Source organism: Meles meles, chromosome 4 (assembly GCF_922984935.1).
Source record: "Meles meles chromosome 4, mMelMel3.1 paternal haplotype, whole genome shotgun sequence".
In the NCBI taxonomy this organism is placed as follows: domain Eukaryota; kingdom Metazoa; phylum Chordata; class Mammalia; order Carnivora; family Mustelidae; genus Meles; species Meles meles.
The window spans coordinates 75,038,954-75,063,999 of NC_060069.1; the positions used below are offsets into that span (position 1 = coordinate 75,038,954).

General features: G+C 37.2%; 1 pseudogene; it reads right to left on the reverse strand.

Moving 5' to 3' along the window:
- Positions 1-6,244: 6,244 nt before the first annotated feature.
- On the reverse strand, positions 6,245-8,446 carry LOC123940199 (annotated as a pseudogene).
- Between the last annotated feature and the right edge of the window lie 16,600 nt (positions 8,447-25,046).

Genomic DNA, 25,046 nt, shown 5'->3' on the forward strand with positions numbered 1-25,046 from the left:
GTGGCCCCGAACGTTCGGTTAGATTCTTGATGCTTGGTTCGAAATAAAGCTTTGCTTGACCTTCGCCTTATATCAGTCTCGCTCCTTTAATCACGGACCCATTATTTGGGCATAACAGGAATATATCACAAAAGAATGCACACTATTTAAAGTTCTGAGCTACATAAAAGTGAGGCTCATCCTGAACTTCTTCGTACTACACTATCCCAGGGTTATTTTTTTTAGTTTAATTTGAGTTAAAATAAAAATCCCCCTTTCTCCAACCTATTTCCTAACCTCTCCTTCTCCTGAAAGCTGGAGCAAACTGTTGTTTCTACAGGTCCTACTTCCAGATTTCAGGGCAAATGTAAACATCTACAGTCAGTGTGAAGTGCAATTCTGTGGCACAAAATCCTATCGTACCTAAATATGTCCTTTTTAGAAACAGGTTCCTATATGTTCTGAGACCAAATGTCTTCTCTTGCCTTGGCCTCAATTATTTGTTCAAAACCTTTCAAACTGCCTGGCAAACTTTCTGGCTCTCCCTATTCCTAGGACTTGGCCTTGCTCTTACCAGTTCGTCTTAAGTGGATTATGGACCTATTCTTTAGTATTTCTCTTAGGTTTAATGCTTTTTATACTGACATGCTTCTTTAATGCAGATTGTTTGCCCCGTGATTTCCAAATATGGTACCTTGTAAAGTCCTAGTCTATTGGTATTTTAGCTATTGGAACACTCTGTGAAATCACTTTAGACTATATGTGTCACCTGCTTACTGGTACTAAGGTCTGTTTTTGTCACTTCCCATAGATATAATTTTTGCTTGACTGGATTCTAAGGCAGGAACTGTTTTTTTTTTTTTTTTTTTTTCTTTTTCTTTTTTTCAGAAAGCAGAGATTATTTATAATTCCTGAACTCTAAACCATACCAACTTCCGTTTTATCCTACAGAAGTAATTGAACAAAGTCTAAGTCTCAAGATATACCAATCCCTGACTATGCATATGCATGCTTTCAGACATTCATGGAATCTGAAAACAACTGTTTCTCTTAAAATGTTTTTTTTTGGGGGGAGGGGGTATCAAAGCATTTCTCTACAAGGCTATGAATTTTAGAGTATGAACTGTGAGCTAAAGAACACTATTTTATGGACATATTATTTATAGCATTACTTCCTCCAATGGAATTTTTCTTGTGGTACAAAATAAATTGGATGGTTTTAAAGATCATGTACCTGAACCAAGTAACAATAAAATAAGGCAATAAAAACTTGCAACTAACTGTCTTACTGAGTTTTAATTGTATTCTACCAGGTAATAGGAATCCATTCAGGGAAACAGAAATGATGATAGGTATTTCAAACAGAGAGAATTTGACGCAAAGAATTGATTACACAGGTGTTGGAAGCAGAAAGAACCAATAAAATGTGTCAAGAAAACCCAGGTTTAGCAATAGCAGGAAACAGCTTAAACCACCAGAACTGTAAGAGAAGGAAGAAGTTCTTATGCTTTTGCATGAGGCACACATAGCTAATGTGTGGCTGCCAGCAGAAGCTACCTGAAGCTGAGGCACAGAGTCTGGAAGGGCCAGCCTTGCATGTTAGCTTCTCAAACCACTGCAATGATATCAGCATGTCTGGCTAGTTGGGGAGCAGAATGAAGCTAGAGTCTGTGGATACTAAGCCATCTCTCTTACCCTCTTCTATCACCAGTCTTTGCCAGTGCCTCCGTGCTCAAATTCTAAGAGGAAGTACAAAAAAAAAAGAGAGCCTAGAAATCCCCTTTGGAAATGAGCAGATCCACTAGGGTGAGGGAAGGACTGAGTGATGGTATATAATAATGATATACAATCAATATATATAGAATATATATAGAGAATATATATAGAAAATGGTAAATAACCATTATACCATTTAAAATTTATAGGTAACTGGTAAATACTGATACTGTCAACTTAAAAACATAACATGGCTTTCTAGAGTATAATATTTTGCACATGAAGTTCAAATCCCATAGCTTGGGGTATAGGACTTTTCATTTTGTACTTATCATATATTTCTTAATTATATCCTTTCACAATTACAGTAATCTCATCAGACCAACTTTTCTTTATGCTCAAGTGTGTTCATTGATAGCATATTAAATATCATTTGGAAGGTGCTATTAAGATAGAGTTGAAGTTAAAAACTGGTTAATTTAAAAACCAAAAAGATGTTTACATTCTCCACAGAATGTCATTTTTTTTCAATTTTTTTAAACTCAGAAAGTAAAACATATTGTTTTACTTGTTCTTCGGAGAAAATAAATTGAGTAGTTATTGGACTTCATGTTCAAAAATGTTTATATATTTTCAAATGAACTTGTTTTTAAAAGAATCTATTGTAATTTTTCAAAGTATTTCTCTACGAACATTTTTAAAAACTTAACTTTAGAATGTTGTACATCCATTTTCACTAATTCAAATGTTCAAATAGTTTGTTTTTGTTGAGGAGTTGTTCAAATTATAAACTGTCTCTCATCCCACTGCCTTCAAAAATCAGTGTGCTGTTGCATTATTCATCCAAATAGCATTTCAACAGATTAGCAGTTTAAGTAAGAATAAAATAGATTTTTATAAATATTCCAAACAATTTGATTATACTGTTGGAAAGGCTTGTAAACATTATGGATTATGAGATTTTACTGCCATCTTCTGATGAAAGTACTTTATGAAGAAAGCAAAATGTTTAGAAATTGTTCAAAAGACATTCTCAGAGTTTTACTTGTGCTTGGAGATGGAATACTAGAGTAACATATGTTAGTAACACACATAAATTCCTTATTGCCCCATTTCCTCAAACATGTTACTACTATGGTGCTAATTTCCTTCTTGGCCATTTTAAACAAAAGAGTCAATATTTTCTGGTTTATTTGGAATAAAAGTAATTGGAAGGATTTAGTCATGCTCCATTTTAGAATGGTAAATTTGAATATTACAACATGATTTAGCCAATTGCAAAAAATTAGGAGAGATTTAATCTTGAGGATCTTTACTATATTTAACATAAACATAAAGACCTTCAAGTTTATGCTCCTCGTTCTGAAAAATGTACTATTCAAATTCTGTTCTTTTTACTTTTTTTTTCCTTAAATGTATAAAGTCTGAAGGAAAAGTTAATAAGATTATCATCAAATTTCTCAGATGATTACACTGGAATACAATGCTTGGTTCTGCCATGAACTTACAGGTATAATTTTTATGCTAGTTATACTTGGGCCCCTCGTTCAAAATGAGTTCAATATTTCCAAATAACCAGTTTCAGAATATCAATGCCTATGCACCCCTGCATAAAATTCTGAGGTGACAAAATACGGATTCTCCTCTTTGTTCCTCACCAAATTTTTTCCTTCACATTTACAGTTATAGGCTGAGATATAAGAAAGTTTGTCTGGCATAATTTGGATTAGAAAACATTGGATGATTCAAAGACTATACTCTGAAAACTCTAAAACATTTATGAAAAAAATGGAAGATGACACAGAGGGAAAGATATTCCATGCTCATGGATTGAACAAATATCGTTAAAATGTCTATTGTACCTAAAAGCATTTTTCACACAGCTAGAACAAATAACCTTAACATTTTTATGGAACCACAGAAATCTTTAAATAGCCAACGTAATCATGAAACAAACAAACAAACTGGAAGCATCACAATTCCAGACCTCAAGTTATATTACAAAGCTATAGTGATGAGCACTGGGTGTCATACACAACTAATGAATCACTGAACACTAAATAAAAAACTAATGATGTACTATATGTTGGTTGTCTATTGAATTTCAATGAAAAAATAAAAGTAATTAAAAATCAAAGCTGTAGTAATGAAAATAGTTTGCGATACTGGCACAAAAATCAAAAAATAGATTAATTGAACAGAATAGAAAGCACAGAAATAAACCCATAATTATATGGTCAATTAGTCTTCAACAGAAGAGGCAAGAATATACAATATGAGGGGGGCCTGGGTGGCTCAGTGGATTAAGCCTCTGCCTTCAGCTCAGGTCATGATCTCAGGGTCCCCGGATCTAGCCCCGCATCAAGCTTTCTGCTCAGCAGGGAGCCTGCTTCCCCCTCTCTCTCTCCTCCTGCCTCCCTTCCAATTGTGATCTCTCTGTCAAATAAATAAATAAAATCTTTTAAAAAAAGGAATATACAATGAGAAAAAGATAGCTTAACAAATTGTGTTCAGAAAACTGTAAATGGGATTGACTCCTTAATTTCTCGTTTATAGCAGCAATGTCTACAATAGCCAGACTATGGAAAGAACCTAGATGTCCATCAACAGATGAATGGATAAAGAAGATGTGGTATATATACACAATGGAATACTATGCAGCCATCAAAAGAAATGAAATCTTACCATTTGTGACGACGTGGATGGAACTAGAGCGTATCATGCTTAGTGAAATAAGTCAATCGGAGAAAGACAACTATCATATGATCTCCCTGATATGAGGACATGGAGAAGCAACATGGGGGGGGTAGGGGGATAGGAGAAGAATAAATGAAACAAGATGGGATTGGGAGGGAGATAAACCATAAATGACTCTTAATCTCACAAAACAAACTGGGGGTTGCTGGGGGGAGGTGGGATTGGGAGAGGGGGAGCGGGCTATGGACATTGGGGAGGGGAGGCGAACCATAAGAGACTATGGACTCTGAAAAACAACCTGAGGGTTTTGAAGGGTCAGGGATGGGAGGTTGGGCAACCTGAGGGTTTTGAAGGGTCAGGGGTGGGAGGTTGGGGGAACAGGTGGTGGGTAATGGGGAGGGCACGTTTTGCATGGAGCACTGGGTGTTGTGCAAAAAGAATGAATACTGTTACCCTGAAAAAATAAATAAAATGGAAAAAAAAAAAAGAAAACTGGGCAGCTACGTGCAAAAGAATGAAAGTGGACCACTTACACCATGTACTAAAATGAACTCAAAATGTATTAAATACTTAAATATGACACCTGGATCCATAAAAATGTTAGAAAAGAGATCAGGTGATTATTTCTCTGACATTGGCCATAACAACATTTTTCTATATAAGTCTCCTGAGACAAGGGAAACAAAAGTAAAAATACTTACTGGAACTACATCAGAATAAAACCTTCCTCACATCAAAGGATATGACCAACAAAACTAAAGGACAACCTACTGAATGGGAGCAGATATTTGCAAATGACATATCTGATAAAGGGTTAGTATCCCCAAACTAAGAAGAACCTATCAAGCTCAACACCAAAAGAAGAATCCAATTAAAAATAGGCAGAAGACATGAATAGATATTTCTCCAAAGATGACATACAGATGTTCAACAGACATAAGAAAAGATGCTCAACATCACTCATCATCAAGGAAATGCAAATCAAAACCACAATGAGATATCATCTCATTTAGCCATTTCAGAATGGCTAAAATCAATGACATAAAAAGCAAAAAGGTGCCAGAAAGGGAACATTCTGGCACTGTTGGTGGGAATGCAAACTGATGAAGCCACTCTGGAAAACAGTATGGAGGTTCTTCAAAAATTTAAAAGTAGAACTACCTTATGATCCAGCAATTGTATTACTAGTACTTAACCAAAAGATACAAAAATGTGGATTCAAAGAGAATCTTTGATTCTCTTTTGATTACCCACATAGCAGCATTATCTATAATAGCCAAACTGTGGAAATACCCCAAGTATCCATCAACTGATGAATGGCTAAAGAAGTAGTATATATATGCAATGGAATATTACTCAGCCATAGAAAAAATGAAATATGGTCATTTGCAGTAACATGGATGGATCTAGAGAGTATTATGCTAAATGAAATAAGCCAAAGACAAATACCATATAATTTCACTCACATATGGAATTCAAGAAAGAAATTAACAAAGAAAAAAAAAAAAGACAAACCAAGAAACAGACTTTTAACTATAGAGAACAAACAGATGGTTACCAGAAGGGAAGTGGGTGTGGAAGTGTAAAATAGGTGAAGGGCATTGAGAGTACAGTTATCTTGATGAGCACTAAGTAATATATGGAACTGTTAAACCACTATGCCATACACCTGAAATGAATATGACACTGTATGTTAACTACAGTGGAACTAAATTTTTTTAAAATGTTGATGATTAATCACAGGCTTTAAGCTCTGACACTTATGAACTGTGGCCACTTTAGTGGATGGATAATGTGCAAACTATGGAATTAGAGCTTAATGTAAAGCTCATCAGAAATGTTGAAAATTCCCTTTTTTTGCCAATTTTAAATACAGTTTTATTTAAGACATTGCATTTTCCACTTAACAATACAGTGCTTATAAAGTGCAATGTTTATTTCCTTTCCCTGTGCACATATTCCATATTCAACTATCAATAATGCCCAGTTTTTTTGCTATAGCAGCTCAATGTTACAACTGCCATGGAATTTGATACAAATTTGGGTCCTTTGAATATTGTGTGTGGAACAATGCTTAACCTATTTATTCTCAGGTTGGTTTAGTCAACTTCTTCAATGGTGGGCCCAGAGGAGGCACCACCAGAGGGAGGAGCTCCACCACCAGGGAAGCCTCCAGGCATTCCTCTTGGCATGCCTCCTGCACTCTGGTACAGCTTGGTGATGATGGGGTTGCAGACTTTCTCCAACTCTTTCTGCTGGTGTTCAAATTCTTCCTTCTCTGCAGTCTGGTTCTTATCAAGCCAGTTGATGATTTCATTGCACTTGTCAAGAATCTTCTGTTTGGGGGGCGCCTGGGTGGCTCAGTGGGTTAAGCCGCTGCCTTCAGCTCAGGTCATGATCTCAGGGTCCTGGGATCGAGTCCCGCATCGGGCTCTCTGCTCAGCAGCGAGCCTGCTTCCCTCTCCCTCTCTCTCTCTCTGCCTGCCTCTCTGTCTACTTGTGATCTCTCTCTGTCAAATAAATAAATAAAATCTTTAAAAAAAAAAAAGAATCTTCTGTTTGTCTTCATCATTTATCTTGCCCTGAAGTTTTTCATCTTCAACAGTTGCTTTCATGTTTAATGTGTAAGACTCAAGTGAATTCTTGGAAGACACCTTGTCCCACTGTTTCTCATCTTCAGCTTTGTACCTCTCAGCTTCCTGGACCATGCGTTCAATATCTTCCTTGCTCAAGCGGCCCTTGTCATTAGTGATGGTAATCTTGTTCTCTTTTCCTGTGCTCTTATCCACGGCAGAGACATTGAGGGTACCATTAGCATCAATATCGAAAGTGACCTCAATCTGAGGGACACCACGAGGGGCAGGAGGTATGCCTGTGAGTTTGAACTTTCCAAGTAGGTTGCTGTCCTTGGTCATGGCATACTCACCTTCATACACCTGAATAAGCACACCAGGCTGGTTGTCGGAGTACGTAGTGAAGGTCTGTATCTGTTTGGTAGGAATGGTAGTATCATGCTTGATGAGAACAGTCATGACTCCTCCAGCAGTTTCAATGACAAGAGAAAGTGGAGTGACATCCAACAGCAGCAAATCTTGAACATTTTCAGATTTGTCTCCCGAAAGAATGGCTGCCTGGACAGCTGCACCATAAGCAACAGCCTCATCAGGATTGCTGCTCTTACTCAGTTCTTTTCCATTGAAGAAATCTTGGAGAAGTTTCTGAATCTTGGGGATACGCGTAGAACCACCCACCAGGACAATATCATGGATCTGAGACTTTTCTAACTTGGCATCCAGAAGGTCAGCATTTAATTCTTCAAAATGGACATGAGTGATAGAGGTATAGAAGTCGATTCCTTCTTACAGAGAATCAATCTCAATACTGGCCTGGGTGCTGGAAGAAAGTGTACACTTAGCATGTTCACAAGCAGTACGGAGACGACGAACTGCCCTCTTGTTTTCACTGATATCTTTCTTATGTTTGCGCTTGAACTCTGCAATAAAATGGTTGACCATTCTGTTGTCAAAGTCTTCTCCACCTAAGTGGGTGTCTCCAGCTGTGGACTTAACCTCAAAGATACCATCTTCAATAGTAAGGATTGACACATCAAAAGTGCCACCTCCTAAGTCAAAGATCAGCACATTCCTTTCAGCTCCAACTTTTTGTCTAAGCCATAAGCAATAGCAGCAGCAGTTGGCTCATTGATGATCTGAAGTACATTGAGACCAGCAATAGTTCCAGCATCTCTGGTGGCCTGACGCTGAGAATCATTGAAGTATGCAGGTACTGTGTTAACTGCATTGGTAACCGTCTTCCCAAGATAAGCCTCTGCGATTTCCTTCATTTTCGTCAAAACCACGGAAGACACCTCCTCTGGATAAAAGCTTTTTGTCTCTCCCTTGTATTCTGTTTGGACCTTGGGCCTGCCAGCATCATTCACCACCATGAAAGGCCAGTGCTTCATATCAGACAGGACAACAGCATCATCAAATCTCCGTCCAATCAGGCGTTTGGCATCAAAAACTGTGTTGGTGGGGTTCATCGCAACTTGGTTCTTTTTTTTTTTTTTTAAGATTTTATTTATTAATTTTGACAGAGAGAGATCACAAGTAGGCAGAGAGGCAGGCAGAGAGAGTGAGAGGGAAGCAGGCTCCCTTCAGTGCAGAGAGCCCGACGTGGGACTCGATCCCAGGACCCTGAGATCATGACCTGAGCTGAAGGCAGCGGCTTAAACCACTGAGCCACCCAGGCACCCGCAACTTGGTTCTTCACAGCATCACCGATCAATCATTCGGAGTCCCTGAAGGTGATATAACTTGGGGTGGTCTGGTTTCCCTGATCATTGGCAATTATTTCCACTTTCCTGTGCTGGAAGACACCCACGCAGGAGTAGGTGGTGCCAAAATCAATGCCAACTGCAGATCCCTTAGATATGGTTGCTTCTGTGTGGGCCTGGCTGGGGTGGAGAACAACACAACAATCCAAAGATCTAGCCCCACGTTCAATCAAAAATTCCCATTTTTAAAGCATATTTTATTTTGCTACTTTACCATTAGCTTTTTCCTTCAATTCTATTTTATAATCTTCCCAGTTCTCCTTTATCTGTGGAAAAGTGGTTTTAGAAAAGTACGTCATATGTTAAACTTAATTGTGAAATGGACTCATTTATACTTTTCCTAAGTGTATTTTTATTTTCATAATTTGGTGACACCTTAAAGAGTTGCCACTAAATGTGAGGATTAGCTAGACAACCCACTTATGCACAAAGCACAGTGTTGTTGTTTTTTTTAGCTTTGAGATAGTAATGCAAGACCAATGATGGTGACTAGTACACACCATATCATTGTGTAAATGAAAAGTACTCCCTGTAGACACTCCCAAAAAACACATTTCTTTGCCTGAAAGACACCCTAACTAGGAACATGAGGTTGGTGAATGGAGCTAAATTAAAATCAGTATACAATGCATAAACTGCACAACCATATACAGTGACACTAACTAATGTAGGATTCTGAGATTTTTAGAGTTTCTCAGCTTAATTGGTGCCTGAGGTAGATTTTTAACACATATTTGCCTACTCTTTCTCTGCCCATCAAGGAAAGGAATAAATGTGAGAAACTATTGGGTATTTGTCCTTGACCTCTTCTGTGCTCACTCTACCTTTTTCTTGGCAATCTCAGTCCCTTTTATGACCATGTATTCAATGCCCTAGATATACCCACTGTAGTATTTCCTTCCCAGTTCTCAGGACTCCAGAATGAAATATGTCCTTTACCTTCTTGAAATCTGCACTTGCATGTTTTGCATTTATCTCAAACCCTAAGTGCTCAAAATTCAACTTGTGATCTACCTTCCAAGTCTCTTCCTTCTGCAGTAGTTCCAATTTCACTAAATTGTCTCATTATCCACTACTTTACCTTTGTTCTCCAAACTGTACATTTATCTCCACCTTCACTGTACTGTATCTACATACGATCTTTGTTTCTCACATAAATATGACAAGTTATCTGAGTATCCCCATGATGCTTCTACCTATCTCCACTCTCTTATCTTCACTTTCGTCAGAGAGCTTTTTAAACACAGAGGTCTAGCATTGTCCTCTGCTCAGAATCCTTCTAAGCTTTCCTATTACTTGGAGTACATATGATTAGCCTTTGCTCATCATTCTTGCTTCAGGTACATCTCTCTTTTGACTTTTGTGCTGGATTTCCTGCATTTCCCTGAACACAGTATGTCCTTTCGAGAACCTACCATTACAGTTTTCTCTGCCCTAGAGCATCCTGACCTTACACCCAATTAGTGCCTATTTTTCTTTAGTTTTCAGCTGAAAAGTTATCCTTCTGAGCTCAAGATTAAGTAGTTATCCTTGCAACTCCTTACTCTCTCAATAATATAAGCTCTTACAGTATCTTGATTTTATTTTTACCTTTACTACTTGGAATTAATTACTATATCTACCTGGACAGACTGTAAACTCCATGAGGACAGGGATATTGTCTGTCATGTTAATGAAAACATCTCAACCATATGACATTTGTCTCACAGAAACAGAGACACTAAGTAAATATGGTTGATTATGCCACTCATTTACTCTTTCTACAAATCTATTTTAAAAGATTTTATTTATTTGACATAGAGAGATCACAAGTAGGCAGAGAGGCAGGCAGTGAGAGAGGGGGAAGCAGGCTCCCTGCTTAGCAGAGAGCCCAATGTGGGGCTCAATCCCAGATCCCTGAGATCATGATCTGAGCCGAAGGCAGTGGCTTAACCCACTGAGCCACCCAGGTGCCCCTCTACAAATCTATTTTAAGTCTATTATGAACAAGCAATATGCTACTATTTGTAAATTTTACTGCCTATAATACAAAGTATGGGTTGGAGTCAGTAAAATATGAAAAAGAATAGGACCATATTTTAGGTATCCTTTAAGTTGATTTTATTCAAAATAATTATCTTAGGGGCACCTGGGTGGTTCTGTGGGTTAAAGCTTCTGCCTTCAGCTCAGGTCATTGTCCGGGGTCCTGGGATCAAGCCCCACATCAGGTTCTCTGCTTAGCGGGGAGCCTGCTTCCTCCTCTCTTTCTGCCTGCCTCTCTGCCTATTTGTGACCTCTGTCTTTTAAAGAAATAAATCATCATCATCATCTTATTATTTATACCCTAATTTTAATTTCCCAAGTTTTATGGTACTTTTACTTGATAAAAAGCTACCATAACCATGAGAATCCTGTATTACTTCCATGGCAAATATAGTTAAAATATTTTCTCAGAAAGTTAATTCTGGTATACATTCATTTAATTGATGAAGTTTCAGGAAATGTCGATGTCATTTACTCACTAGCATATGTTCACAGGTTTATGTTTAAATTTGAACTTCTTTCATTTCTTCATTTAATTATCTGCCATGATTTAAATACTTTTCAAAGATTATGAACTTCAAATTACGTTGAATGGAAGCAACTTCTTTACAACTGTTAAAACTTTAAAAGATGTTGGCATTGTTTTATAAAAATATCACTAAATCAGTGCTCGCTTCGGCAGCACATATACTAAAAAAAAAATCACTAAATCATCTGTGATCTTAATAAAATGAATTTATTCTCCACAAAATTATTTTTCTAAATATCTGAGCAGTAGTTATCTTTTATCCTATGCTGAAAATAGTTTCTTCACTGAGTTCTTATTTTCATAATTTTCATTTTCTCCCTGTAGATATTTTATTTTCCTAACTGTATATAAAATACTAGAAAAATCAGCTATACCTATTATTAATAAAAATTGTCATAAAAATAGTCTGCATGACTTTTTGAGGATGACTAAAGCTTTTTACTAATTAAAATATTAGATAACCTAGATCAGTTTATAACTAGATATTACACACAAGGATGTAAGATATCTACCAAGAAAACTCTTGATATTACAAATCAGCAAACCATCCACTTTTCAGTTAATGAGCTTCACAAAATTAGACTAAAATTCAGATTATAGAAATGGCAGGATATCCATAATATCCTGTGATTATAGCTGAAATGTGTTTATTTGTGAAAATCTATTACCAGAAGATTAGATTTTTTTAAATGTTTACTTAAAATATGAGTTTGTTCAAAATTTGAAAATGAGGTTGAATCCTCAACAGATAATGATAAACTTATGCAAATCATCACATCTTATGATGTAGCAGATTGCATTGTTTATTAAGAACCAAAGCCTTAAATATATCAATGTCCATAGAGTGGAACCACTTTGCAATGTAGAAAGTTTACAAGAGCTGCACACTCAAGTGATTTTATATATATTTCCCATTTGTACACAATGATCCTATTATAATTCCACTCCAGGGAAGTTCACAAGGCAAAAACTGCTAAGTTCTTCACCTTGTTACCACAAATGTGTGGTGGTTACTTTGGGGAACTCAATTTTTTATAGTACCAGCAGAATGTTGAATCATATTTCAGTTCTCCATAATTTAATTTCTTACCAGGTTTTCAGCTCTATAAGGATTAAAAACACTGCATTATGTCTTTGTACATCCAAATGTCCTAGCCAAATCTGTGGCATGCTGTGCGTAACATGGAAGTGCTGAGTGATCTTGATACTCTAAGTTTGGTGCATGGGGCATTATCAGCATCATCTGGAGTTCATAAGAAATGCAGAATCTCAGACCCTACTCCCACCTTGGCAAATTAAAATCTGAGCTTTAACAAAACTCTCTAAATCATTAAACTCACATTAAAATGCTAGAAAGTCCAGTGTGACAGATACTATACAATTTAAAGATAGGGATTTGAAACCGAGCTTTGTCACACACAGTCTCCAGAAAGCTGAAAATTCCTTAAACGTCTTTGAATCTTATTTCCTTACCTGAAAAATGAGAAGAAATTAACTGTTTTGAATCTTTGAATTATTATGAATATCTAGAATTCTATAAAAATCTTAATGTGAAAAAGTTCAACAATCTTATCTTTATATACAATGTTAAGAAAAACCAAGCATTTATTATATATGTTGCATAGGTTTTTCATGTTTTCACTTGATTTGACTTTAATATTGGCATGTTTACTATATAAAAATTGAATGCTTATACTGTAAACTGTATTTTGTTCTGATTATTTTATCATTTAGAAAAGGCTTTTTTACTCAAATTCTTTCTCAGTTGACATTTTGAATTGTATTGTATATTTTGAGAGAAAATATTCAGAACAACGTACAAAGCAAAAGTTTCCAGCCCCATGATTTATTCAAAAGTGAACCCATACAATCACCATCTAGAGTAAGAATCAGGCACTTCTAGCATCCCAGAACCCTATTCCCTAATTGTGTTACTTTCTAATCACCATCCCATCCTTCCAATCCCATGGGGATCACTGTACTGATCTATACTATTTTTAGATAATATAACTAGCATTCTTTTGCTGACATATAATCTAAAGAATCCTCATATAAGTATATATATCAAATACCTCACAGTATTCTGTCTTTTTACTATCTAGCAACAACTTCTTACCAAAAATCCTTATCTTAATACAGTTCTAAATATCAGTTCTTCCCTTCTTGATTAGGCTTTTTTGGGGGGGGGGCAGGGATGGAGAGAGGCAAATGGGGATTGATTTTTTTTTAAAGATTTTATTTATTTATTTGACAGAGAGAGATCACAAGTAGGCAGAGAGGCAGGCAGAGAGAGAGAGAGGAGGAAGCAGGCTCCCTGCCAAGCAGAGAGCCGGATGCGGGGCTCGATCCCAGGACCCTGAGATCATGACCTGAGCCGAAGGCAGTGGTTTAACCCACTGAGCCACCCAGGCGCCCTGGATTGATTTATTTTTTAAGAATTTAATAGCCACAGTCACCAAACTGTGTAAAGAACCAAGATGTCCTTCAATGAACGAATGGATAAAGAAGGATATGGTCCATCTCTTCAATGGAGTATTATGCCTCCATCAGAAACGATGAATACCCAACTTTTGTATCAACATGAACAGGACAGGAAGAAATTATGCTGAGTGAAATAAGTGAAGCAGAGAGTCAGTTATCCTATGGTTTTGCTTATTTGTGGAGCATAGGGAATAACACAAAAGACATGGGGAGATGAAGAGGAGAAGGGAGTTAGGGGAAATTGGAGAGGGAGAGGAAAGAGACTGGACTCTGAGGAACTACCTGAAGGATTTGGAGGAGAGGGTCTGGGAGATTGCGTGAGCCTGGTGGTGGGTATTGTGGAGGGCACGTATTGCATGGAGCACTGGGTGTGGTGTGTAAAAAAAAAATTTACTAGCCAGTGGTGCCTGGGTAGTACAGTTGGTTAAGCATCTGACTCTTGGTTTTGGCTCATGGTTATGAGATTGCTCCCAGTGTGTCTGGCTCCATGCTCAGTATGGAGTCTGCTTGATATTCTCTCTCTCTCTCCTTCTGTCCCTCCTGTTCAAGGTGCTCTTTCTCTGAAATAAATATTTAAAACAACAACAACAAAAAAGGAATTTCCTGGTGAGATATCCTGGAAATATATTTCCTTTTATCTTGTATAAGTTTTGTGGTTTTCTCTTACATTTAGATATTCAATCCACTGAATTGATTTTTATATATGGTTGAGATATTTTACATTCATAATGCATTTAAAAATGTATATCCTGAAGACTCAGTTTCTTTTTAAGTCTGTCCTTTCTCCACTAATCTAGTATTTTTTTCATTTTTATTTTATTTATTTTCAGTGTTCCAGAATTGTTTATTCACCAGACCCAGCGCTCCATGCAATATGTGCCCTCCATAATACCCACCACCAGGCTCACCCAACCCTCCACACCATCCTCTCCAAAACCCTCAGTTTGTTTCTCAGAGTCCACAGTCTCTCATGGTTCATTTCCCTCTCCAATTTTCTTCAACTCACTTCTCTCCATCTCCCAATGTCCTCCATGTTATTCCTTATGCTCCACAACTAAGTGAAACCATATGATAATTGACTCTCTCTGCTTGACTTATTTCATTCAACATCATCTCTTCCAGTCCCGTTCATGTTGATACAAAAGATGGGTGTTCATCATTTCTGATGGAGGCATAATACTCCATTTTATATTATGGACCATATCTTCTTTATCATCTGTTGGTTCTTTCCACAGTCATCTTTGGAGCAGTGTCTGTTCATGTCTTCTGCCCATTTTTTTATGTGCTTATCTGTTTTGTGTGTGTTCAGTTTGAGGAGTTGTTGTCGTTGTCATCGTTGTTTTAAGATTTTATTTATTTGACAAAAATCACAAGTAGGCAGAGAGGCAGGCAGAGAAAGAGAGGGAGGAAGAGAAGCAGGCTCACTGCTAAGCAGAGAACCTGATGCAGGGCTCTATCCCGGGACCCTAGGATAGTGACCTGAGTCAAAGGCAGAAGCTTTAACCCACTAAGCCACCCAAGTGCCCTAAGGAATTCTTTATAGATCTTGGATATCAGCCCTTTGTCTGTAGTGTCATTTGCAAATATCTTCTCCCATTCAATGGGTTGTCTCTTTGTTTTGTTGACTGTTTCCTTTGCTGTGCAGAAGCTTTTGATCTTGATAAAGTCCCCAAAGTTCATTTTCACTTTTGTTTCCTTTGCCTTTGGAGATATGTTGTGAAAGAAGTTGCTGTGGCTGATGTCGAAGAGGTTACTGCCTATGTTCTCCTCTAGGATTTTGATAGAATCCTGCCTCAACTTGAGGTCTTTTATCTGTTTTGAGTTTATCTTTGTGTACAGTGTAAGAGAGTGGTCAAGTTTCATTCTTCTGCACATAGCTGTCCAATTTTCCCAGCACCATTTATTGAAGAGATTTTCCACTGTATATTTTTTCCTGCTTTGTTGAAAATTATTTGATCATAGAGGTGAGTGTCCGTATCTGGTCTCTGCTCTGTTCCATTGACCTGTGTGTCTATTTTTGTCCCAGTACCATGCTGTCTTAGTGATCACAGCTTTGTAGTAAAGCTTGAAATCAGGCAACAAGGTGCCCCCAGTTTTGTTTTTCTTTTTACATTTTCTTAGGAATTTGGGGTCTCTTCTGATTCCATACAAATTTTAGGATTCTTTATTCCAGCTCTTTGAAAAATGTCAGTGGAATTTTGACTGGGATGGCATTGAAAGTATAGATTGCACTAGGCAGTATAGACATTTTGACAGTTTATTCTTCTTACCCATGAGCATGGAATGCTTTTCCATCTTTTTGTGTCTTCTTCAATTTCTTTCAGGAGTGTTCGGTAGTTCCTAGAGTACAGATCCTTTACCTCTTTGGTTTATTCCCAGGTGTCTTATGGTTCTTAGTGCTATAGTATATGGAATTGATCCCCTAATTTCCCTTTCTATATTTCCATTGTTATTGTATAAGAAAGCAACTCATTTCTATGTATTGATTTTTTATCCTGCCACATTACTGAATTGCTGTATGAGTTCTAGTAGTTTGGGGGTAGAGTCTTTTGGGTTTTCCCTATAAAGTATCATGTCATCTGTGCTACAGCAATCAGGCAACAAAAAGAAATCAAAGGTATTCAAATTGGTAATGAAGAAGTCAAACTCTCTCTATTCACAGATAACATGATACTTTATATGGAAAATCTATTGTACAATTTTATTCACCATTCAAATGTCATATATATGAGTGTTTCTGAATTCATTTCACTTTCTTTTCCAGTGATGTAACAGACTCTCCTGTGTCAATACTACACATTTCTTCAATTATTACGCCTTCATAAAAAAATCTTGTTTTCTGACAGAGTAGCCTAACTTGCTTTTCAATAGAGTCTTTGCTCTCTGGGAATTCTAATTATACTCATATGTTAGAGCTATTTATCACATCTCCTATAACTCTTATGCCCCTTTTTGCATTTCTTAGTTTTATTCCCCGTATTTATTCCTTTACTTCCCAGTATCTGTGTTTTAGTATATATATTTTCCCTGTTTCTTCAGCTTAATAATTTTAAGCTTTGCCAATCTGCTAATACATCTATACATTTAATCGTAAATAGCCATGGTTACAGTTCCAATTCTAGAGTTTTCTTTTCTTTTTATTATTTTCACTTTTTTTTCCATTTTATTTATTTTTTCAGCGTAACAGTATTCATTCTTTTTGCACAACACCCAGTACTCCATGCAAAACGTGCCCTCCCCATTACCCACCACCTGTTCCCCCAACCTCCCACCCCTGACCCTTCAAAACCCTCAGGTTGTTTTTCAGAGTCCATAGTCTCTTATGGTTCGCCTCCCCTTCCAAAAAATTTTTTTTTAATAAACATATAATGTATTTTTATCCCCAGGGGTACAGGTCTGTGAATCGCCAGGTTTACACACTTCACAGCACTCACGATAGCACTTACCCTCCCCAATGTCCATAGCCCCCTCCCCCTCTCCCAATCCCACCTCCCCCCAGCAACCCCCAGTTTGTTTTGTGAGATTAAGAGTCATTTATGGTTTATCTCCCTCCCAATCCCATCTTGTTTCATTTATTCTTCTCCTATCCCCCTACCCCCCCATGTTGCTTCTCCATGTCCTCATATCAGGGAGATCATATGATAGTTGTCTTTCTCCAATTGACTTATTTCACTAAGCATGATACGCTCTAGTTCCATCCACGTCATCGCAAATGGCATGATTTCATTTCTTTTGATGGTTGCATAGTATTCCATTGTGTATATATACCATATCTTCTTTATCCATTCATCAGTTGATGGACATCTAGGTTCTTTCCATAGTTTGGCTATTGTAGACATTGCTGCTATAAACATTTGGGTACACGTGCCCCTTCGGATCACTATGTTTGTATCTTTAGGGTAAATACCCAGTAGTGCAATTGCTGGGTCATAGGGTAGTTCTATTTTCAACATTTTGAGGAACCTCCATGCTGTTTTCCAGAGTGGTTGCACCAGCTTGCATTCCCAACAGTGGAGGAGGGTTCCCCTTTCTCCACATCCTCTCCAGCATCTGTCATTTCCTGACTTGTTCATTTTAGCCATTCTGACTGGTGTGAGGTGATATCTCATTGTGGTTTTGATTTGTATTTCCCTGATGCCGAGTGACGTGGAGCACTTTTTCATGTGTCTGTTGGCCATCTGGATGTCTTCTTTGCAGAAATGTCTGTTCATGTCCTCTGCCCATTTCTTGATTGGATTGTTTGTTCTTTGGGTGTTGAGTTTGCTAAGTTCCTTATACATTTTGGACACTAGCCCTTTATCTGATATGTCGTTTGCAAATATCTTCTCCCATTCTGTCAGTTGTCTTTTGGTTTTGTTAACTGTTTCCTTTGCTGTGCAAAAGCTTTTGATCTTGATGAAATCCCAATAGTTCATTTTTGCCCTTGCTTCCCTTGCCTTTGCCGATGTTCCTAGGAAGATGTTGCTGTGGCTGAGGTCGAAGAGGTTGCTGCTTGCATTCTCCTCAAGGATTTTGATGGATTCCTTTCTCACATTGAGGTCCTTCATCCATTTGGAGTCTATTTTCGTGTGTGGTGTAAGAAAGTGGTCCAATTTCATTTTTCTGCATGTGGCTGTCTAATTTTCCCAGCACCATTTATTGAAGAGGCTGTCTTTTTTCCATTGGACATTCTTTCCTGCTTTGTCGAAGATTAGTTGACCATAGAGTTGAGGGTCGATTTCTGGGCTCTCTATTCTGTTCCACTGATCTATGTGTCTGTTTTTGTGCCAGTACCATGCTGTCTTGATGATGACAGCTTTGTAATAGAGCTTGAAGTCCGGAATTGTGATGCCACCAACTTTGGCTTTCTTTTTCAATATTCCTTTGGCTATTCGAGGTCTTTTCTGGTTCCATATAAATTTTAGGACTATTTGTTCCATTTCTTTGAAAAAAAATGGATGGTATTTTGATAGGGATTGCATTAAATGTGTAGATTGCTTTAGGTAGCATAGACATTTTCACAATATTTATTCTTCCAATCCAGGAGCATGGAACATTTTTCCATTTTTTTGTGTCTTCCTCAATTTCTTTCATGAGTACTTTATAATTTTCTGTGTATAGATTCTTAGTCTCTTTGGTTAGGTTTATTCCTAGGTATCTTATAGTTTTGGGTACAATTGTAAATGGGATTGACTCCTTAATTTCTCTTTCTTCTGTCTTGTTGTTGGTGTACAGAAATGCAACTGATTTCTGTGCCTTGATTTTATATCCTGACACTTTGCTGAATTCCTGTACAAGTTCTAGCAGTTTTGGAGTGGAGTCTTTTGGGTTTTCCACATATAGTATCATATCATCTGCGAAGAGTGATAGTTTGACTTCTTCTTTACAATTTGGATGCCTTTAATTTCTTTTTGTTGTCTGATTGCTGAGGATAGGACTTCTAGTCCTATGTTGAATAGCAGTGGTGATAATGGACATCCCTGCTGTGTTCCTGACCTTAACAGAAAAGCTTGCAGTTTTTCTCCATTGAGAATGATATTTGCGGTGGGTTTTTCATAGATGGCTTTGATAATATTGAGGTATGTGCCCTCTATCCCTACACTTTGAAGAGTTTTGATCAGGAAGGGATGCTGTACTTTGTCAAATGCTTTTTCAGCATCTATTGAGAGTATCATATGGTTCTTGTTCTTTCTTTTATTAATGTGTTGTATCACATTGATTGATTTGCGGATGTTGAACCAACCCTGCAGCCCTGGAATAAATCCCACTTGATCGTGGTGAATAATCCTTTTAATGTACTGTTGAATCCTATTGGCTAGTATTTTAGACGCGAAGACACCTCCAGATTTAAAGTGAGGGGGTGGAAAACAATTTACCATGCTAATGGGCATCAGAAGAAAGCTGGGGTGGCAATCCTTATATCAGATCAATTAGATTTTAAGCCAAAGAATATAATAAGAGATGAGGAAGGACACTATATCCTACTCAAAGGGTCTGTCCAACAAGAAGATCTAACAATTTTAAATATCTATGCCCCTAACATGGGAGCAGCCAACTATATCAACCAATTAATAACAAAATCAAAGAAACACATCAATAATGATACAATAATAGTAGGGGACTTAACACTCCCCTCACTGAAATGGACAGATCATCCAAGCCAAAGATCAACAAGGAAATAAAGGCCTTAAATGACACACTGGATCAGATGGACATCACAGATATATTCAGAACATTTCATCCCAAAGCAACAGAATACACATTCTTCTCTAGTGCACATGGAACCTTCTCCAGAATAGATCACATCCTGGGTCACAAATCAGGTCTCAACCGGTATCAAAAGATTAGGATTATTCCCTGCATATTTTCAGACCACAATGCTCTGAAGTTAGAACTCAATCACAAGAGGAAAGCTGGAAAGAACCCAAATACATGGAGACTAAACAGCATCCTTTTAAAGAATGAATGGGTTAACCAGGAAATTAAAGAAGAATTGAAAAAATTCATGGAAACAAATGATAATGAAAACACAACAGTTCAAAATCTGTGGGACACAGCAAAGGCAGTCCTGAGAGGAAAATATATAGCGGTACAAGCCTTTCTCAAGAAACAAGAAAGGTCTCAAGTACACAACCTAACCCTACAGGTAAAGGAGCTGGAGAAAGAACAAGAAAGAAACCCTAAACCCAGCAGGAGAAGAGAAATCATAAAGATCAGAGCAGAAATCAATGAAATAGAAACCAAAAACCAATAGAAAAAATCAATGAAACTAGGAGCTGGTTCTTTGAAAGAATCAATAAGATTGATAAACCCCTGGCCAGACTCATCAAAAAGAAAAGAGAAAGGACTCAAATAAATAAAATCATGAATGAAAGAGGAGAGATCACAACTAACACCAAAGAAATACAGACAATTATAAGAACATACTATGAGCAACTCTACGCCAACAAATTGGACTATCTGGAAGAAATGGATGCATTCCTAGAGACATATAAACTACCACAACTGAACCAGGAAGAAATAGAAAACCTGAACAGGCCCATAACCAGTAAGGAGATTGAAACAGTCATCAAAAATCTCCAAACAAACAAAAGCCCAGGGCCAGATGGCTTCCCAGGGGAATTCTACCAAACATTTAAAGAAGAACTCATTCCTATTCTCCTGAAACTGTTCCAAAAAATAGAAATGGAAGGAAAACTTCCAAACTCATTTTATGAGGCCAGCATCACCTTGATCCCAAAACCAGACAAGGATCCCACCAAAAAAGAGAACTACAGACCAATATCCTTGATGAACACAGACGCAAAAATTCTCGCCAAAATATTATTTTCACTTTTATGCTGAAACCACCAATTTTATTTTCTATCCCCTCATAATCACTCACCCTTATTATTTATATGTCTAGTTTGGTGTAACATCAACAATATAACAATATAAGACATTTATCCATTTAGTGCTCTTTATAATCAATGAATTAAACATTCATACACTAATAAGAGTGCCTTTGTAGAAATCTTCAGTCTTTGTATCTTGCTCCAACTGACCCAGAAGGATTCTTGCCTACCAGTGCAGCAGGTAGGAAATAGTCAAATCTCCATATGGGCTTTGAAACCAGTAGAGCCAGCAAGACAGCTTAGATCTCCTCTGACTGTCATGTAAGAATTGAGTTAGTGCTGAATTGGGCAGGTACTCACTCATAAGAAAGAACTTGCTCAAGTATAACTCTTAAAAAAGACTCCAACATACCATTAGAGGGGGGGAAAAAAGAAGAAAAGCAAAAGAAAAACAAGTTTGTAGCTGCAGTGGGGGTGATAAGAGAAACTTTCTCAGAGCTGCTTCATCCCCAAAGAGGTATTGATTGGGGCTGACTTATCTTACAGAGTTGACTTCTCCCACTAGGCAAGAAGTAGGTGCCTAGAGAGAGCCCAGAGACTCTAGATGGTCCTGACATGGCTGGAAAAACTTTCTCTCCACCAGCACAGAGTGGACTGAGGTGGGAGCTCTGTGATTGAAAGAAGGATGTAGGGAAAGAAACAGTAAGAATTTCAAATGGACTTCAAGGCATCGTGTTAAGCAGAAAGCTTACCCATGAACCTCTGGGAATATCACATTTGGGATTTCTCTACCAGGGCCTGGACATCCCCAAAAAACCAAGTGCTAGATCCACACTTCTCCTCACTCTGCTACTACCTCCTAATGCATGTCTTCCAGTGCTGGCATAAGAGGATGCTCTGGTAGATAGGGAGCATGCCCAAAAAGACAATGGTAGGAGGACCTGGGTGTCTCAGTCCTTAAGCAGCTGCCTTTGGCTCAGGTCAAAATCCCAGAGTCCTGGGATTGAACCCCACATCTCTCTCCCTGTTCAGCAAGAAGCCTGTTTCTTCCTCTCCCACTCCCTCTACTTGTGTTCCCTTTCTTGTGTGTCTCTGTCAAATCAATCAATCAAATAAAATCTTAAAAAAAAAAAAAAAGGCAATGTTGGGGAGGCAAAGAAGAAACCACAAACTCAAGCTACAGTGCCACTCTTTGGACAAAAAGAGGTTTCTAATAACCAGCCTGGCGTACTGTGAGAAACAAAGATGACATAAAAGGTAAGCTGAGGTGTCTGCTACTTCAAATACAAAAGCAGAAACACATAACTATGGGCAATATAAAAAGCCAAGGAAATAGGTTATCACAAAAAGAAAATAATTTTCCAGAAGTCAAGATCAAAGGCATAAAATATTACAATATAACTGATAAAAATTCAAAATACTTATAAAAAAATTCAACAAACTACAGAAGACTTAGAGAATTCAGTAAAATCAGGAATGAAGTTTATGAAAGAGAGAGTTCTTTCTTTACCAAAGACATTGAAATAAAAATGAAACATGCAAATTCTGAATCTGGAGAATTCAATAAATGAGATGAAGAATTCAATGGAGATCATCTGAAGTAGGGCAGACCAGACAGAAAAAAGAAGAAATGACTTTGAGAGTCGGAAAGCAGAAATAACAGAAGGGAGGTAGGTAAAAGAGTGAAAAAAGCCTATGAGAGCTATTGGATACCACAAGAAATATATCTATATCTATATATCTATATATATATTATATATATAATTTGAGAATTTGAGATTCTAGAAGGGAAAAAAGAAGTAGAAGTGGGGGGCAGAGAACTTAACTGAAGAAATAATGACTGAGAACTTCCCAAACATGGGGAAAATTTTGGACATACAAGTCCATGAAGCTAATAAAATGTCTTATTATATTAATACAAAAAAACCTTCTCCAAGATACTTTATAATTAAATGATCAAAAATAAATGATAAAGAATCTTACAAGCAGCCAAGGTCAAAAACAATGTAATCTACAAAGCAAGCCCTGTTAGCTCTCAGCTGATTTCTGCATAGAAATTTTATAGGAAAGGGTATAATGCCATATTCAAAGTGTTGAAAGACAAAAATTGCCAGCCAAGAATACTTTATCTGGCAAGTTCCTTTCAAATGTTAAGGAGAAATAAAGACTTTCTGAGACCAACAAAAGCTGAAGGATTTCATCACCACTAGATCTACCTTGCAAGAAATGCTGGAATTCTTCAAGCTGAAATGAAGACACTAAACAGCATCATAAAAACATATGAAAATACACAGCACACTCATAAGGGTAAAAAAAAAAATAAAGACAGATTTAAAAAACTGTACGTCTAGCCTGCTCTCCCCTCTCTCTCTGCCTGGCTCTCTGCCTACTTGTGATCTCTCTCTGTCAAATAATTAAATAAAAATCTTTAAAAACAAACAAAAAAAAAACAAAAAAAAAACCCAAAAACTGTACGTCTTCATTAGGATGGTGTTAACCACTCTAAGTGAAAAGGAAAAGAAGAGGAAAAGAAAAACCACCAAAATCAAAACTATAGCAACTATAAATTGTTAATGAATATATGACATAAAGAGACATATCGTGACAACAATAATGAAAAAGGATGGGACCTTAAAGTCATGCAAAAATAAGTTACTATCTCCCTAAAAGTGACTGTTTTATTGATGGTTTATGTAAATCACATGATAACCACTAAACAAAAACCTAGAGTAGATCCATAAAAAGCAAAGGAGAAATTGAGCACACCATCATGAAAAGTAATCAATTTAATGGAAGTACGGTGAAAGAGAGGGAAAAAGAACCATGAAAATACAAAACAACTAGAAAGCAATTAATAAGTTGGCAATAATAAGACCTTATACATTTACATAATTACTCCACATGTAAATTGATTGAAAGCACCAATCAGAAGACACAGCATGACTGATTTTAGAAACAAACAAAAACAATTATATACTGCTTCTAAGGACCCATTTCATATTTAACGACTCATATAGACTCAAAGTGAAGAGATAGGAAAAAAAAAACACTATTCTATACAAGTAGAAACAAAAAGAAAGTAGGGATAACTATAGTTCATCACTTAAAATAGATTTTAGCTAGAAACAAAAGACAAGGAAGTACACTATACATAATGATAAAGGGATAAATCAATCAATATGCAATTATAAATATATATGCACCCAACACTGGAGTACCCACTGGCATTAAACAAATAGTAACAGATATGAAGGGAGAAATAAGCAATACAATAATCTTAGGAAACTTTAATACCCCACTTTCAACAATGGATATATCATCTAGACAGAAAAATCAGCAAGAAACAACAAACTTGAACCATACACACCTTAGACCAACAGGCATTCACAGAATATTCTATCCAACAAAATGCACATTCTTTTCAACTATACATGGAAAATACTTTTTTGTTGTTGTTTTGTTAAAGATTTTGTTCACTTATTTGACATAGAAAAAGGGAGGGGGGAGAGAGAGAACAAGCAGGGGAAGCAGTAGAGTGGGAGGGAGAAGCAGGCTCTCCACTGACCAAGGAGCCGAATGCAGAAGTTGATCCCAGGACCCTGGTAGCATGACCTGAACCAAAGGCAGATGTTTAACTGACTGAGCCAACCAGGTACCCCTATACATGGAAAATTATTAAGGACAGATCATATTATAGACACAAAACAATTCTTAGAAAATTTAAGGAGACTGAAATCCTACCAAGGATCTTGTCTGACTACAGCGGTATGAAACAACTATAAAAACATGCACGCATTTTCCAAAAAAAGTTGGAAAATCTACAAATACAGGAAAACTAAACAATATATTCCTGAGCAATGAATCAAAGAACAAATAAAAGGGAAATCAAAGGATATCTCAAAACAAATGAACACAGGGGAAAACAAACCAACTACCACCACCACCAACAACAACAACAAAAAACTTTACCAAA